A 15,089-nucleotide genomic window follows, 5' to 3' on the forward strand; every position below is an offset into this window, starting at 1 on the left:
TCAAAGGGTCTTCATTTGCTCACCGAACCTCTCCAATCCTATCACTGCTGCGTTTATGCCCCTGTACACATGCTTGATTCTCTTTCGGAGACATAGCAATCCATAGGTTTTAAGATACTTACTAGTCAGGTACATTCTTAGGCATTTAATATGCGGTGTTGAGTCCATTTCGTTGAGCAAGGAGTAGCTCTTGTCTATTCCATATTTGGCTTAAGGAACTTTATCTGTGCTCATTTCAATCTCTGGTTTTATGCAGCACCCCAACTCACCTTTCCCCTTAAGCAAGCATAAGTTGGTTTTCTAAATTTGAGACCCTGTTCTGTTCTGTAATTCAGTTCCTGTGTAGCCAAGTTTACATTCCGTGTATTACTGATATCTTATGATGTTTCTTTTTCTGTGTGACTTATTTCAGTTAGAATCATCATACCTGAATCCACTCATTGTGCTGCTAAGGGCCTGATGACATAGATTTCATTGCTGAGTGATATTGCTTTGTAAGTAAATACCACAACTTCTTTATCCATTTTTCACTTTCTGCGATGTTGAACTTGTACTGTAAACGAGGTTCTTGTAAACAGAGGCGTCCCAAACTTTGGGGTGGCTGTGTCTTTTTGATTTTAATTTCCCTAAGCTATAGGACCATAAGTGGAAGTGCCCTAGGCTCTGTTGCTTTGTTTTTTAGATGTTTCAGGAAACACCATACACTTCTCCCGAGTGTCTGTTGGCAATTTACATCCCGCCCATCAGCATAACAAGGCTCCCAGTTCTCCATGGCCTGTCCTGCCTTTCTGGATTTTACACTTTTTTCAGATGGCCCTTTTGACCGGGGGGAAGTGAGACTTCATTGTAGTGCAGATTTCCTTTGCAAGCTTGCTTGGTTGGCCAAAAAGGGCGTATGCGTTTTTTCCTGAATATATTCAGGAAAAAACGCATACGCCCTTTTTGGCCAAGTGCATCATTGTGGACGTTCTGCCTCTTTTCCTATGCTTTCAATGCAATTCCAGTCTACCTCCTGAAATCGGTTTCCTGCAATTCTGCCCCGCTTTCAAGTCCTCTTGGCAGCCTTACTTCAGTATATTTTTGGACGATAGCTGTCATTTATAACTCTGCAGGTTTGTGAATTACAGTGCCCCTGAGCTCCTTTCTTCAACTCGCTTTCTTTTGAGCCGGCCGCAACACCGCAGGATGGCTTCAGGCCCTAATCTGGTTCCGGCACGGCACGCTGAGCCTTTGGTTAATTCCTCTTCCTGGTGGGAAATGAGAGTTAAATTTGCCCGTCCAGACACCTCCAGCTAGTCTCTCATTGGTTCTCGCTATTCCTGTTCATCTTCCGCAGAAATTGCAAACTGGGCCAAACAGGAGGTTAAAGGGACTGACTCTCCAAGTCGGGAGGGTGTTAGTAAAGCGTCTGGAATGTTGCACCCGAGTACCAGGGTACGAAAACTGAGACATATTTGAACACGTCTCCCGATCACATGGTTGATCATACTCTAGGTTCCACATGCATGTTTTAGCTGAAGGAAGAATACCTTAAACCTGGGTAGTTGAAACCCGTGGAATGGGTACCATGCAATATGACTTCAAAGGGTCTTCATTTGCTCACCGAACCTCTCCAATCCTATCACTGCTGCGTTTATGCCCCTGTACACATGCTTGATTCTCTTTCGGAGACATAGCAATCCATAGGTTTTAAGATACTTACTAGTCAGGTACATTCTTAGGCATTTAATATGCGGTGTTGAGTCCATTTCGTTGAGCAAGGAGTAGCTCTTGTCTATTCCATATTTGGCTTAAGGAACTTTATCTGTGCTCATTTCAATCTCTGGTTTTATGCAGCACCCCAACTCACCTTTACCCTTAAGCAAGCATAAGTTGGTTTTCTAAATTTGAGACCCTGTTCTGTTCTGTAATTCAGTTCCTGTGTAGCCAAGTTTACATTCCGTGTATTACTGATATCTTATGATGGTTCTTTTTCTGTGTGACTTATTTCAGTTAGAATCATCATACCTGAATCCACTCATTGTGCTGCTAAGGGCCTGATGACATAGATTTCATTGCTGAGTGATATTGCTTTGTAAGTAAATACCACAACTTCTTTATCCATTTTTCACTTTCTGCGATGTTGAACTTGTACTGTAAACGAGGTTCTTGTAAACAGAGGCGTCCCAAATTTTGGGGTGGCTGTGTCTTTTTGATTTTAATTTCCCTAAGCTATAGGACCATAAGTGGAAGTGCCCTAGGCTCTGTTGCTTTGTTTTTTAGATGTTTCAGGAAACACCATACACTTCTCCCGAGTGTCTGTTGGCAATTTACATCCCGCCCATCAGCATAACAAGGCTCCCAGTTCTCCATGGCCTGTCCTGCCTTTCTGGATTTTACACTTTTTTCAGATGGCCCTTTTGACCGGGGGGAAGTGAGACTTCATTGTAGTGCAGATTTCCTTTGCAAGCTTGCTTGGTTGGCCAAAAAGGGCGTATGCGTTTTTTCCTGAATATATTCAGGAAAAAACGCATACGCCCTTTTTGGCCAAGTGCATCATTGTGGACGTTCTGCCTCTTTTCCTATGCTTTCAATGCAATTCCAGTCTACCTCCTGAAATCGGTTTCCTGCAATTCTGCCCCGCTTTCAAGTCCTCTTGGCAGCCTTACTTCAGTATATTTTTGGACGATAGCTGTCATTTATAACTCTGCAGGTTTGTGAATTACCGTGCCCCTGAGCTCCTTTCTTCAACTCGCTTTCTTTTGAGCTGGCCGCAACACCGCAGGATGGCTTCAGGCCCTAATCTGGTTCCGGCACGGCATGCTGAGCCTTTGGTTAATTCCTCTTCCTGGTGGGAAATGAGAGTTAAATTTGCCCGTCCAGACACCTCCAGCTAGTCTCTCATTGGTTCTCGCTATTCCTGTTCATCTTCCGCAGAAATTGCAAACTGGGCCAAACAGGAGGTTAAAGGGACTGACTCTCCAAGTCGGGAGGGTGTTAGTAAAGCGTCTGGAATGTTGCACCCGAGTACCAGGGTACGAAAACTGAGACATATTTGAACACGTCTCCCGATCACATGGTTGATCATACTCTAGGTTCCACATGCATGTTTTAGCTGAAGGCAGAATACCTTAAACCTGGGTAGTTGAAACCCGTGGAATGGGTACCATGCAATATGACTTCAAAGGGTCTTCATTTGCTCACCGAACCTCACCAATCCTATCACTGCTGCGTTTATGCCCCTGTACACATGCTTGATTCTCTTTCGGAGACATAGCAATCCATAGGTTTTAAGATACTTACTAGTCAGGTACATTCTTAGGCATTTAATATGCGGTGTTGAGTCCATTTCGTTGAGCAAGGAGTAGCTCTTGTCTATTCCATATTTGGCTTAAGGAACTTTATCTGTGCTCATTTCAATCTCTGGTTTTATGCAGCACCCCAACTCACCTTTCCCCTTAAGCAAGCATAAGTTGGTTTTCTAAATTTGAGACCCTGTTCTGTTCTGTAATTCAGTTCCTGTGTAGCCAAGTTTACATTCCGTGTATTACTGATATCTTATGATGTTTCTTTTTCTGTGTGACTTATTTCAGTTAGAATCATCATACCTGAATCCACTCATTGTGCTGCTAAGGGCCTGATGACATAGATTTCATTGCTGAGTGATATTGCTTTGTAAGTAAATACCACAACTTCTTTATCCATTTTTCACTTTCTGCGATGTTGAACTTGTACTGTAAACGAGGTTCTTGTAAACAGAGGCGTCCCAATGTTTGGGGTGGCTGTGTCTTTTTGATTTTAATTTCCCTAAGCTATAGGACCATAAGTGGAAGTGCCCTAGGCTCTGTTGCTTTGTTTTTTAGATGTTTCAGGAAACACCATACACTTCTCCCGAGTGTCTGTTGGCAATTTACATCCCGCCCATCAGCATAACAAGGCTCCCAGTTCTCCATGGCCTGTCCTGCCTTTCTGGATTTTACACTTTTTTCAGATGGCCCTTTTGACCGGGGGGAAGTGAGACTTCATTGTAGTGCAGATTTCCTTTGCAAGCTTGCTTGGTTGGCCAAAAAGGGCGTATGCGTTTTTTCCTGAATATATTCAGGAAAAAACGCATACGCCCTTTTTGGCCAAGTGCATCATTGTGGACGTTCTGCCTCTTTTCCTATGCTTTCAATGCAATTCCAGTCTACCTCCTGAAATCGGTTTCCTGCAATTCTGCCCCGCTTTCAAGTCCTCTTGGCAGCCTTACTTCAGTATATTTTTGGACGATAGCTGTCATTTATAACTCTGCAGGTTTGTGAATTACAGTGCCCCTGAGCTCCTTTCTTCAACTCGCTTTCTTGTGACCTGGCCGCAACACCGCAGGATGGCTTCAGGCCCTAATCTGGTTCCGGCACGGCACGCTGAGCCTTTGGTTAATTCCTCTTCCTGGTGGGAAATGAGAGTTAAATTTGCCTGTCCAGACACCTCCAGCTAGTCTCTCATTGGTTCTCGCTATTCCTGTTCATCTTCCGCAGAAATTGCAAACTGGGCCAAACAGGAGGTTAAAGGGACTGACTCTCCAAGTCGGGAGGGTGTTAGTAAAGCGTCTGGAATGTTGCACCCGAGTACCAGGGTACGAAAACTGAGACATATTTGAACACGTTTCCCGATCACATGGTTGATCATACTCTAGGTTCCACATGCATGTTTTAGCTGAAGGAAGAATACCTTAAACCTGGGTAGTTGAAACCCGTGGAATGGGTACCATGCAATATGACTTCAAAGGGTCTTCATTTGCTCACCGAACCTCTCCAATCCTATCACTGCTGCGTTTATGCCCCTGTACACATGCTTGATTCTCTTTCGGAGACATAGCAATCCATAGGTTTTAAGATACTTACTAGTCAGGTACATTCTTAGGCATTTAATATGCGGTGTTGAGTCCATTTCGTTGAGCAAGGAGTAGTTCTTGTCTATTCCATATTTGGCTTAAGGAACTTTATCTGTGCTCATTTCAATCTCTGGTTTTATGCAGCACCCCAACTCACCTTTCCCCTTAAGCAAGCATAAGTTGGTTTTCTAAATTTGAGACCCTGTTCTGTTCTGTAATTCAGTTCCTGTGTAGCCAAGTTTACATTCCGTGTATTACTGATATCTTATGATGTTTCTTTTTCTGTGTGACTTATTTCAGTTAGAATCATCATACCTGAATCCACTCATTGTGCTGCTAAGGGCCTGATGACATAGATTTCATTGCTGAGTGATATTGCTTTGTAAGTAAATACCACAACTTCTTTATCCATTTTTCACTTTCTGCGATGTTGAACTTGTACTGTAAACGAGGTTCTTGTAAACAGAGGCGTCCCAAACTTTGGGGTGGCTGTGTCTTTTTGATTTTAATTTCCCTAAGCTATAGGACCATAAGTGGAAGTGCCCTAGGCTCTGTTGCTTTGTTTTTTAGATGTTTCAGGAAACACCATACACTTCTCCCGAGTGTCTGTTGGCAATTTACATCCCGCCCATCAGCATAACAAGGCTCCCAGTTCTCCATGGCCTGTCCTGCCTTTCTGGATTTTACACTTTTTTCAGATGGCCCTTTTGACCGGGGGGAAGTGAGACTTCATTGTAGTGCAGATTTCCTTTGCAAGCTTGCTTGGTTGGCCAAAAAGGGCGTATGCGTTTTTTCCTGAATATATTCAGGAAAAAACGCATACGCCCTTTTTGGCCAAGTGCATCATTGTGGACGTTCTGCCTCTTTTCCTATGCTTTCAATGCAATTCCAGTCTACCTCCTGAAATCGGTTTCCTGCAATTCTGCCCCGCTTTCAAGTCCTCTTGGCAGCCTTACTTCAGTATATTTTTGGACGATAGCTGTCATTTATAACTCTGCAGGTTTGTGAATTACAGTGCCCCTGAGCTCCTTTCTTCAACTCGCTTTCTTGTGACCTGGCCGCAACACCGCAGGATGGCTTCAGGCCCTAATCTGGTTCCGGCACGGCACGCTGAGCCTTTGGTTAATTCCTCTTCCTGGTGGGAAATGAGAGTTAAATTTGCCTGTCCAGACACCTCCAGCTAGTCTCTCATTGGTTCTCGCTATTCCTGTTCATCTTCCGCAGAAATTGCAAACTGGGCCAAACAGGAGGTTAAAGGGACTGACTCTCCAAGTCGGGAGGGTGTTAGTAAAGCGTCTGGAATGTTGCACCCGAGTACCAGGGTACGAAAACTGAGACATATTTGAACACGTTTCCCGATCACATGGTTGATCATACTCTAGGTTCCACATGCATGTTTTAGCTGAAGGAAGAATACCTTAAACCTGGGTAGTTGAAACCCGTGGAATGGGTCCCATGCAATATGACTTCAAAGGGTCTTCATTTGCTCACCGAACCTCTCCAATCCTATCACTGCTGCGTTTATGCCCCTGTACACATGCTTGATTCTCTTTCGGAGACATAGCAATCCATAGGTTTTAAGATACTTACTAGTCAGGTACATTCTTAGGCATTTAATATGCGGTGTTGAGTCCATTTTGTTGAGCAAGGAGTAGTTCTTGTCTATTCCATATTTGGCTTAAGGAACTTTATCTGTGCTCATTTCAATCTCTGGTTTTATGCAGCACCCCAACTCACCTTTACCCTTAAGCAAGCATAAGTTGGTTTTCTAAATTTGAGACCCTGTTCTGTTCTGTAATTCAGTTCCTGTGTAGCCAAGTTTACATTCCATGTATTACTGATATCTTATGATGTTTCTTTTTCTGTGTGACTTATTTCAGTTAGAATCATCATACCTGAATCCACTCATTGTGCTGCTAAGGGCCTGATGACATAGATTTCATTGCTGAGTGATATTGCTTTGTAAGTAAATACCACAACTTCTTTATCCATTTTTCACTTTCTGCGATGTTGAACTTGTACTGTAAACGAGGTTCTTGTAAACAGAGGCGTCCCAATGTTTGGGGTGGCTGTGTCTTTTTGATTTTAATTTCCCTAAGCTATAGGACCATAAGTGGAAGTGCCCTAGGCTCTGTTGCTTTGTTTTTTAGATGTTTCAGGAAACACCATACACTTCTCCCGAGTGTCTGTTGGCAATTTACATCCCGCCCATCAGCATAACAAGGCTCCCAGTTCTCCATGGCCTGTCCTGCCTTTCTGGATTTTACACTTTTTTCAGATGGCCCTTTTGACCGGGGGGAAGTGAGACTTCATTGTAGTGCAGATTTCCTTTGCAAGCTTGCTTGGTTGGCCAAAAAGGGCGTATGCGTTTTTTCCTGAATATATTCAGGAAAAAACGCATACGCCCTTTTTGGCCAAGTGCATCATTGTGGACGTTCTGCCTCTTTTCCTATGCTTTCAATGCAATTCCAGTCTACCTCCTGAAATCGGTTTCCTGCAATTCTGCCCCGCTTTCAAGTCCTCTTGGCAGCCTTACTTCAGTATATTTTTGGACGATAGCTGTCATTTATAACTCTGCAGGTTTGTGAATTACAGTGCCCCTGAGCTCCTTTCTTCAACTCGCTTTCTTGTGACCTGGCCGCAACACCGCAGGATGGCTTCAGGCCCTAATCTGGTTCCGGCACGGCACGCTGAGCCTTTGGTTAATTCCTCTTCCTGGTGGGAAATGAGAGTTAAATTTACCCGTCCAGACACCTCCAGCTAGTCTCTCATTGGTTCTCGCTATTCCTGTTCATCTTCCGCAGAAATTGCAAACTGGGCCAAACAGGAGGTTAAAGGGACTGACTCTCCAAGTCGGGAGGGTGTTAGTAAAGCGTCTGGAATGTTGCACCCGAGTACCAGGGTACGAAAACTGAGACATATTTGAACACGTCTCCCGATCACATGGTTGATCATACTCTAGGTTCCACATGCATGTTTTAGCTGAAGGAAGAATACCTTAAACCTGGGTAGTTGAAACCCGTGGAATGGGTACCATGCAATATGACTTCAAAGGGTCTTCATTTGCTCACCGAACCTCTCCAATCCTATCACTGCTGCGTTTATGCCCCTGTACACATGCTTGATTCTCTTTCGGAGACATAGCAATCCATAGGTTTTAAGATACTTACTAGTCAGGTACATTCTTAGGCATTTAATATGCGGTGTTGAGTCCATTTCGTTGAGCAAGGAGTAGCTCTTGTCTATTCCATATTTGGCTTAAGGAACTTTATCTGTGCTCATTTCAATCTCTGGTTTTATGCAGCACCCCAACTCACCTTTCCCCTTAAGCAAGCATAAGTTGGTTTTCTAAATTTGAGACCCTGTTCTGTTCTGTAATTCAGTTCCTGTGTAGCCAATTTTACATTCCGTGTATTACTGATATCTTATGATGTTTCTTTTTCTGTGTGACTTATTTCAGTTAGAATCATCATACCTGAATCCACTCATTGTGCTGCTAAGGGCCTGATGACATAGATTTCATTGCTGAGTGATATTGCTTTGTAAGTAAATACCACAACTTCTTTATCCATTTTTCACTTTCTGCGATGTTGAACTTGTACTGTAAACGAGGTTCTTGTAAACAGAGGCGTCCCAAACTTTGGGGTGGCTGTGTCTTTTTGATTTTAATTTCCCTAAGCTATAGGACCATAAGTGGAAGTGCCCTAGGCTCTGTTGCTTTGTTTTTTAGATGTTTCAGGAAACACCATACACTTCTCCCCAGTGTCTGTTGGCAATTTACATCCCGCCCATCAGCATAACAAGGCTCCCAGTTCTCCATGGCCTGTCCTGCCTTTCTGGATTTTACACTTTTTTCAGATGGCCCTTTTGACCGGGGTGAAGTGAGACTTCATTGTAGTGCAGATTTCCTTTGCAAGCTTGCTTGGTTGGCCAAAAAGGGCGTATGCGTTTTTTCCTGAATATATTCAGAAAAAAACGCATACGCCCTTTTTGGCCAAGTGCATCATTGTGGACGTTCTGCCTCTTTTCCTATGCTTTCAATGCAATTCCAGTCTACCTCCTGAAATCGGTTTCCTGCAATTCTGCCCCGCTTTCAAGTCCTCTTGGCAGCCTTACTTCAGTATATTTTTGGACGATAGCTGTCATTTATAACTCTGCAGGTTTGTGAATTACAGTGCCCCTGAGCTCCTTTCTTCAACTCGCTTTCTTTTTAGCCGGCCGCAACACCGCAGGATGGCTTCAGGCCCTAATCTGTTTCCGGCACGGCACGCTGAGCCTTTGGTTAATTCCTCTTCCTGGTGGGAAATGAGAGTTAAATTTGCCCGTCCAGACACCTCCAGCTAGTCTCTCATTGGTTCTCGCTATTCCTGTTCATCTTCCGCAGAAATTGCAAACTGGGCCAAACAGGAGGTTAAAGGGACTGACTCTCCAAGTCGGGAGGGTGTTAGTAAAGCGTCTGGAATGTTGCACCCGAGTACCAGGGTACGAAAACTGAGACATATTTGAACACGTCTCCCGATCACATGGTTGATCATACTCTAGGTTCCACATGCATGTTTTAGCTGAAGGAAGAATACCTTAAACCTGGGTAGTTGAAACCCGTGGAATGGGTCCCATGCAATATGACTTCAAAGGGTCTTCATTTGCTCACCGAACCTCTCCAATCCTATCACTGCTGCGTTTATGCCCCTGTACACATGCTTGATTCTCTTTCGGAGACATAGCAATCCATAGGTTTTAAGATACTTACTAGTCAGGTACATTCTTAGGCATTTAATATGCGGTGTTGAGTCCATTTCGTTGAGCAAGGAGTAGCTCTTGTCTATTCCATATTTGGCTTAAGGAACTTTATCTGTGCTCATTTCAATCTCTGGTTTTATGCAGCACCCCAACTCACCTTTCCCCTTAAGCAAGCATAAGTTGGTTTTCTAAATTTGAGACCCTGTTCTGTTCTGTAATTCAGTTCCTGTGTAGCCAAGTTTACATTCCGTGTATTACTGATATCTTATGATGTTTCTTTTTCTGTGTGACTTATTTCAGTTAGAATCATCATACCTGAATCCACTCATTGTGCTGCTAAGGGCCTGATGACATAGATTTCATTGCTGAGTGATATTGCTTTGTAAGTAAATACCACAACTTCTTTATCCATTTTTCACTTTCTGCGATGTTGAACTTGTACTGTAAACGAGGTTCTTGTAAACAGAGGCGTCCCAAACTTTGGGGTGGCTGTGTCTTTTTGATTTTAATTTCCCTAAGCTATAGGACCATAAGTGGAAGTGCCCTAGGCTCTGTTGCTTTGTTTTTTAGATGTTTCAGGAAACACCATACACTTCTCCCGAGTGTCTGTTGGCAATTTACATCCCGCCCATCAGCATAACAAGGCTCCCAGTTCTCCATGGCCTGTCCTGCCTTTCTGGATTTTACACTTTTTTCAGATGGCCCTTTTGACCGGGGGGAAGTGAGACTTCATTGTAGTGCAGATTTCCTTTGCAAGCTTGCTTGGTTGGCCAAAAAGGGCGTATGCGTTTTTTCCTGAATATATTCAGGAAAAAACGCATACGCCCTTTTTGGCCAAGTGCATCATTGTGGACGTTCTGCCTCTTTTCCTATGCTTTCAATGCAATTCCAGTCTACCTCCTGAAATCGGTTTCCTGCAATTCTGCCCCGCTTTCAAGTCCTCTTGGCAGCCTTACTTCAGTATATTTTTGGACGATAGCTGTCATTTATAACTCTGCAGGTTTGTGAATTACAGTGCCCCTGAGCTCCTTTCTTCAACTCGCTTTCTTTTGAGCTGGCCGCAACACCGCAGGATGGCTTCAGGCCCTAATCTGGTTCCGGCACGGCACGCTGAGCCTTTGGTTAATTCCTCTTCCTGGTGGGAAATGAGAGTTAAATTTGCCCGTCCAGACACCTCCAGCTAGTCTCTCATTGGTTCTCGCTATTCCTGTTCATCTTCCGCAGAAATTGCAAACTGGGCCAAACAGGAGGTTAAAGGGACTGACTCTCCAAGTCGGGAGGGTGTTAGTAAAGCGTCTGGAATGTTGCACCCGAGTACCAGGGTACGAAAACTGAGACATATTTGAACACGTCTCCCGATCACATGGTTGATCATACTCTAGGTTCCACATGCATGTTTTAGCTGAAGGAAGAATACCTTAAACCTGGGTAGTTGAAACCCGTGGAATGGGTACCATGCAATATGACTTCAAAGGGTCTTCATTTGCTCACCGAACCTCTCCAATCCTATCACTGCTGCGTTTATGCCCCTGTACACATGCTTGATTCTCTTTCGGAGACATAGCAATCCATAGGTTTTAAGATACTTACTAGTCAGGTACATTCTTAGGCATTTAATATGCGGTGTTGAGTCCATTTCGTTGAGCAAGGAGTAGCTCTTGTCTATTCCATATTTGGCTTAAGGAACTTTATCTGTGCTCATTTCAATCTCTGGTTTTATGCAGCACCCCAACTCACCTTTCCCCTTAAGCAAGCATAAGTTGGTTTTCTAAATTTGAGACCCTGTTCTGTTCTGTAATTCAGTTCCTGTGTAGCCAAGTTTACATTCCGTGTATTACTGATATCTTATGATGTTTCTTTTTCTGTGTGACTTATTTCAGTTAGAATCATCATACCTGAATCCACTCATTGTGCTGCTAAGGGCCTGATGACATAGATTTCATTGCTGAGTGATATTGCTTTGTAAGTAAATACCACAACTTCTTTATCCATTTTTCACTTTCTGCGATGTTGAACTTGTACTGTAAACGAGGTTCTTGTAAACAGAGGCGTCCCAAACTTTGGGGTGGCTGTGTCTTTTTGATTTTAATTTCCCTAAGCTATAGGACCATAAGTGGAAGTGCCCTAGGCTCTGTTGCTTTGTTTTTTAGATGTTTCAGGAAACACCATACACTTCTCCCGAGTGTCTGTTGGCAATTTACATCCCGCCCATCAGCATAACAAGGCTCCCAGTTCTCCATGGCCTGTCCTGCCTTTCTGGATTTTACACTTTTTTCAGATGGCCCTTTTGACCGGGGGGAAGTGAGACTTCATTGTAGTGCAGATTTCCTTTGCAAGCTTGCTTGGTTGGCCAAAAAGGGCGTATGCGTTTTTTCCTGAATATATTCAGGAAAAAACGCATACGCCCTTTTTGGCCAAGTGCATCATTGTGGACGTTCTGCCTCTTTTCCTATGCTTTCAATGCAATTCCAGTCTACCTCCTGAAATCGGTTTCCTGCAATTCTGCCCCGCTTTCAAGTCCTCTTGGCAGCCTTACTTCAGTATATTTTTGGACGATAGCTGTCATTTATAACTCTGCAGGTTTGTGAATTACAGTGCCCCTGAGCTCCTTTCTTCAACTCGCTTTCTTGTGACCTGGCCGCAACACCGCAGGATGGCTTCAGGCCCTAATCTGGTTCCGGCACGGCACGCTGAGCCTTTGGTTAATTCCTCTTCCTGGTGGGAAATGAGAGTTAAATTTGCCCGTCCAGACACCTCCAGCTAGTCTCTCATTGGTTCTCGCTATTCCTGTTCATCTTCCGCAGAAATTGCAAACTGGGCCAAACAGGAGGTTAAAGGGACTGACTCTCCAAGTCGGGAGGGTGTTAGTAAAGCGTCTGGAATGTTGCACCCGAGTACCAGGGTACGAAAACTGAGACATATTTGAACACGTCTCCCGATCACATGGTTGATCATACTCTAGGTTCCACATGCATGTTTTAGCTGAAGGAAGAATACCTTAAACCTGGGTAGTTGAAACCCGTGGAATGGGTACCATGCAATATGACTTCAAAGGGTCTTCATTTGCTCACCGAACCTCTCCAATCCTATCACTGCTGCGTTTATGCCCCTGTACACATGCTTGATTCTCTTTCGGAGACATAGCAATCCATAGGTTTTAAGATACTTACTAGTCAGGTACATTCTTAGGCATTTAATATGCGGTGTTGAGTCCATTTCGTTGAGCAAGGAGTAGCTCTTGTCTATTCCATATTTGGCTTAAGGAACTTTATCTGTGCTCATTTCAATCTCTGGTTTTATGCAGCACCCCAACTCACCTTTCCCCTTAAGCAAGCATAAGTTGGTTTTCTAAATTTGAGACCCTGTTCTGTTCTGTAATTCAGTTCCTGTGTAGCCAAGTTTACATTCCGTGTATTACTGATATCTTATGATGTTTCTTTTTCTGTGTGACTTATTTCAGTTAGAATCATCATACCTGAATCCACTCATTGTGCTGCTAAGGGCCTGATGACATAGATTTCATTGCTGAGTGATATTGCTTTGTAAGTAAATACCACAACTTCTTTATCCATTTTTCACTTTCTGCGATGTTGAACTTGTACTGTAAACGAGGTTCTTGTAAACAGAGGCGTCCCAAACTTTGGGGTGGCTGTGTCTTTTTGATTTTAATTTCCCTAAGCTATAGGACCATAAGTGGAAGTGCCCTAGGCTCTGTTGCTTTGTTTTTTAGATGTTTCAGGAAACACCATACACTTCTCCCGAGTGTCTGTTGGCAATTTACATCCCGCCCATCAGCATAACAAGGCTCCCAGTTCTCCATGGCCTGTCCTGCCTTTCTGGATTTTACACTTTTTTCAGATGGCCCTTTTGACCGGGGGGAAGTGAGACTTCATTGTAGTGCAGATTTCCTTTGCAAGCTTGCTTGGTTGGCCAAAAAGGGCGTATGCGTTTTTTCCTGAATATATTCAGGAAAAAACGCATACGCCCTTTTTGGCCAAGTGCATCATTGTGGACGTTCTGCCTCTTTTCCTATGCTTTCAATGCAATTCCAGTCTACCTCCTGAAATCGGTTTCCTGCAATTCTGCCCCGCTTTCAAGTCCTCTTGGCAGCCTTACTTCAGTATATTTTTGGACGATAGCTGTCATTTATAACTCTGCAGGTTTGTGAATTACAGTGCCCCTGAGCTCCTTTCTTCAACTCGCTTTCTTTTGAGCTGGCCGCAACACCGCAGGATGGCTTCAGGCCCTAATCTGGTTCCGGCACGGCACGCTGAGCCTTTGGTTAATTCCTCTTCCTGGTGGGAAATGAGAGTTAAATTTGCCCGTCCAGACACCTCCAGCTAGTCTCTCATTGGTTCTCGCTATTCCTGTTCATCTTCCGCAGAAATTGCAAACTGGGCCAAACAGGAGGTTAAAGGGACTGACTCTCCAAGTCGGGAGGGTGTTAGTAAAGCGTCTGGAATGTTGCACCCGAGTACCAGGGTACGAAAACTGAGACATATTTGAACACGTCTCCCGATCACATGGTTGATCATACTCTAGGTTCCACATGCATGTTTTAGCTGAAGGAAGAATACCTTAAACCTGGGTAGTTGAAACCCGTGGAATGGGTACCATGCAATATGACTTCAAAGGGTCTTCATTTGCTCACCGAACCTCTCCAATCCTATCACTGCTGCGTTTATGCCCCTGTACACATGCTTGATTCTCTTTCGGAGACATAGCAATCCATAGGTTTTAAGATACTTACTAGTCAGGTACATTCTTAGGCATTTAATATGCGGTGTTGAGTCCATTTCGTTGAGCAAGGAGTAGCTCTTGTCTATTCCATATTTGGCTTAAGGAACTTTATCTGTGCTCATTTCAATCTCTGGTTTTATGCAGCACCCCAACTCACCTTTCCCCTTAAGCAAGCATAAGTTGGTTTTCTAAATTTGAGACCCTGTTCTGTTCTGTAATTCAGTTCCTGTGTAGCCAAGTTTACATTCCGTGTATTACTGATATCTTATGATGTTTCTTTTTCTGTGTGACTTATTTCAGTTAGAATCATCATACCTGAATCCACTCATTGTGCTGCTAAGGGCCTGATGACATAGATTTCATTGCTGAGTGATATTGCTTTGTAAGTAAATACCACAACTTCTTTATCCATTTTTCACTTTCTGCGATGTTGAACTTGTACTGTAAACGAGGTTCTTGTAAACAGAGGCGTCCCAAACTTTGGGGTGGCTGTGTCTTTTTGATTTTAATTTCCCTAAGCTATAGGACCATAAGTGGAAGTGCCCTAGGCTCTGTTGCTTTGTTTTTTAGATGTTTCAGGAAACACCATACACTTCTCCCGAGTGTCTGTTGGCAATTTACATCCCGCCCATCAGCATAACAAGGCTCCCAGTTCTCCATGGCCTGTCCTGCCTTTCTGGATTTTACACTTTTTTCAGATGGCCCTTTTGACCGGGGGGAAGTGAGACTTCATTGTAGTGCAGATTTCCTTTGCAAG

This window comes from Pseudorca crassidens, chromosome 3 (genome assembly GCF_039906515.1).
Source record: "Pseudorca crassidens isolate mPseCra1 chromosome 3, mPseCra1.hap1, whole genome shotgun sequence".
Classification (NCBI taxonomy): domain Eukaryota; kingdom Metazoa; phylum Chordata; class Mammalia; order Artiodactyla; family Delphinidae; genus Pseudorca; species Pseudorca crassidens.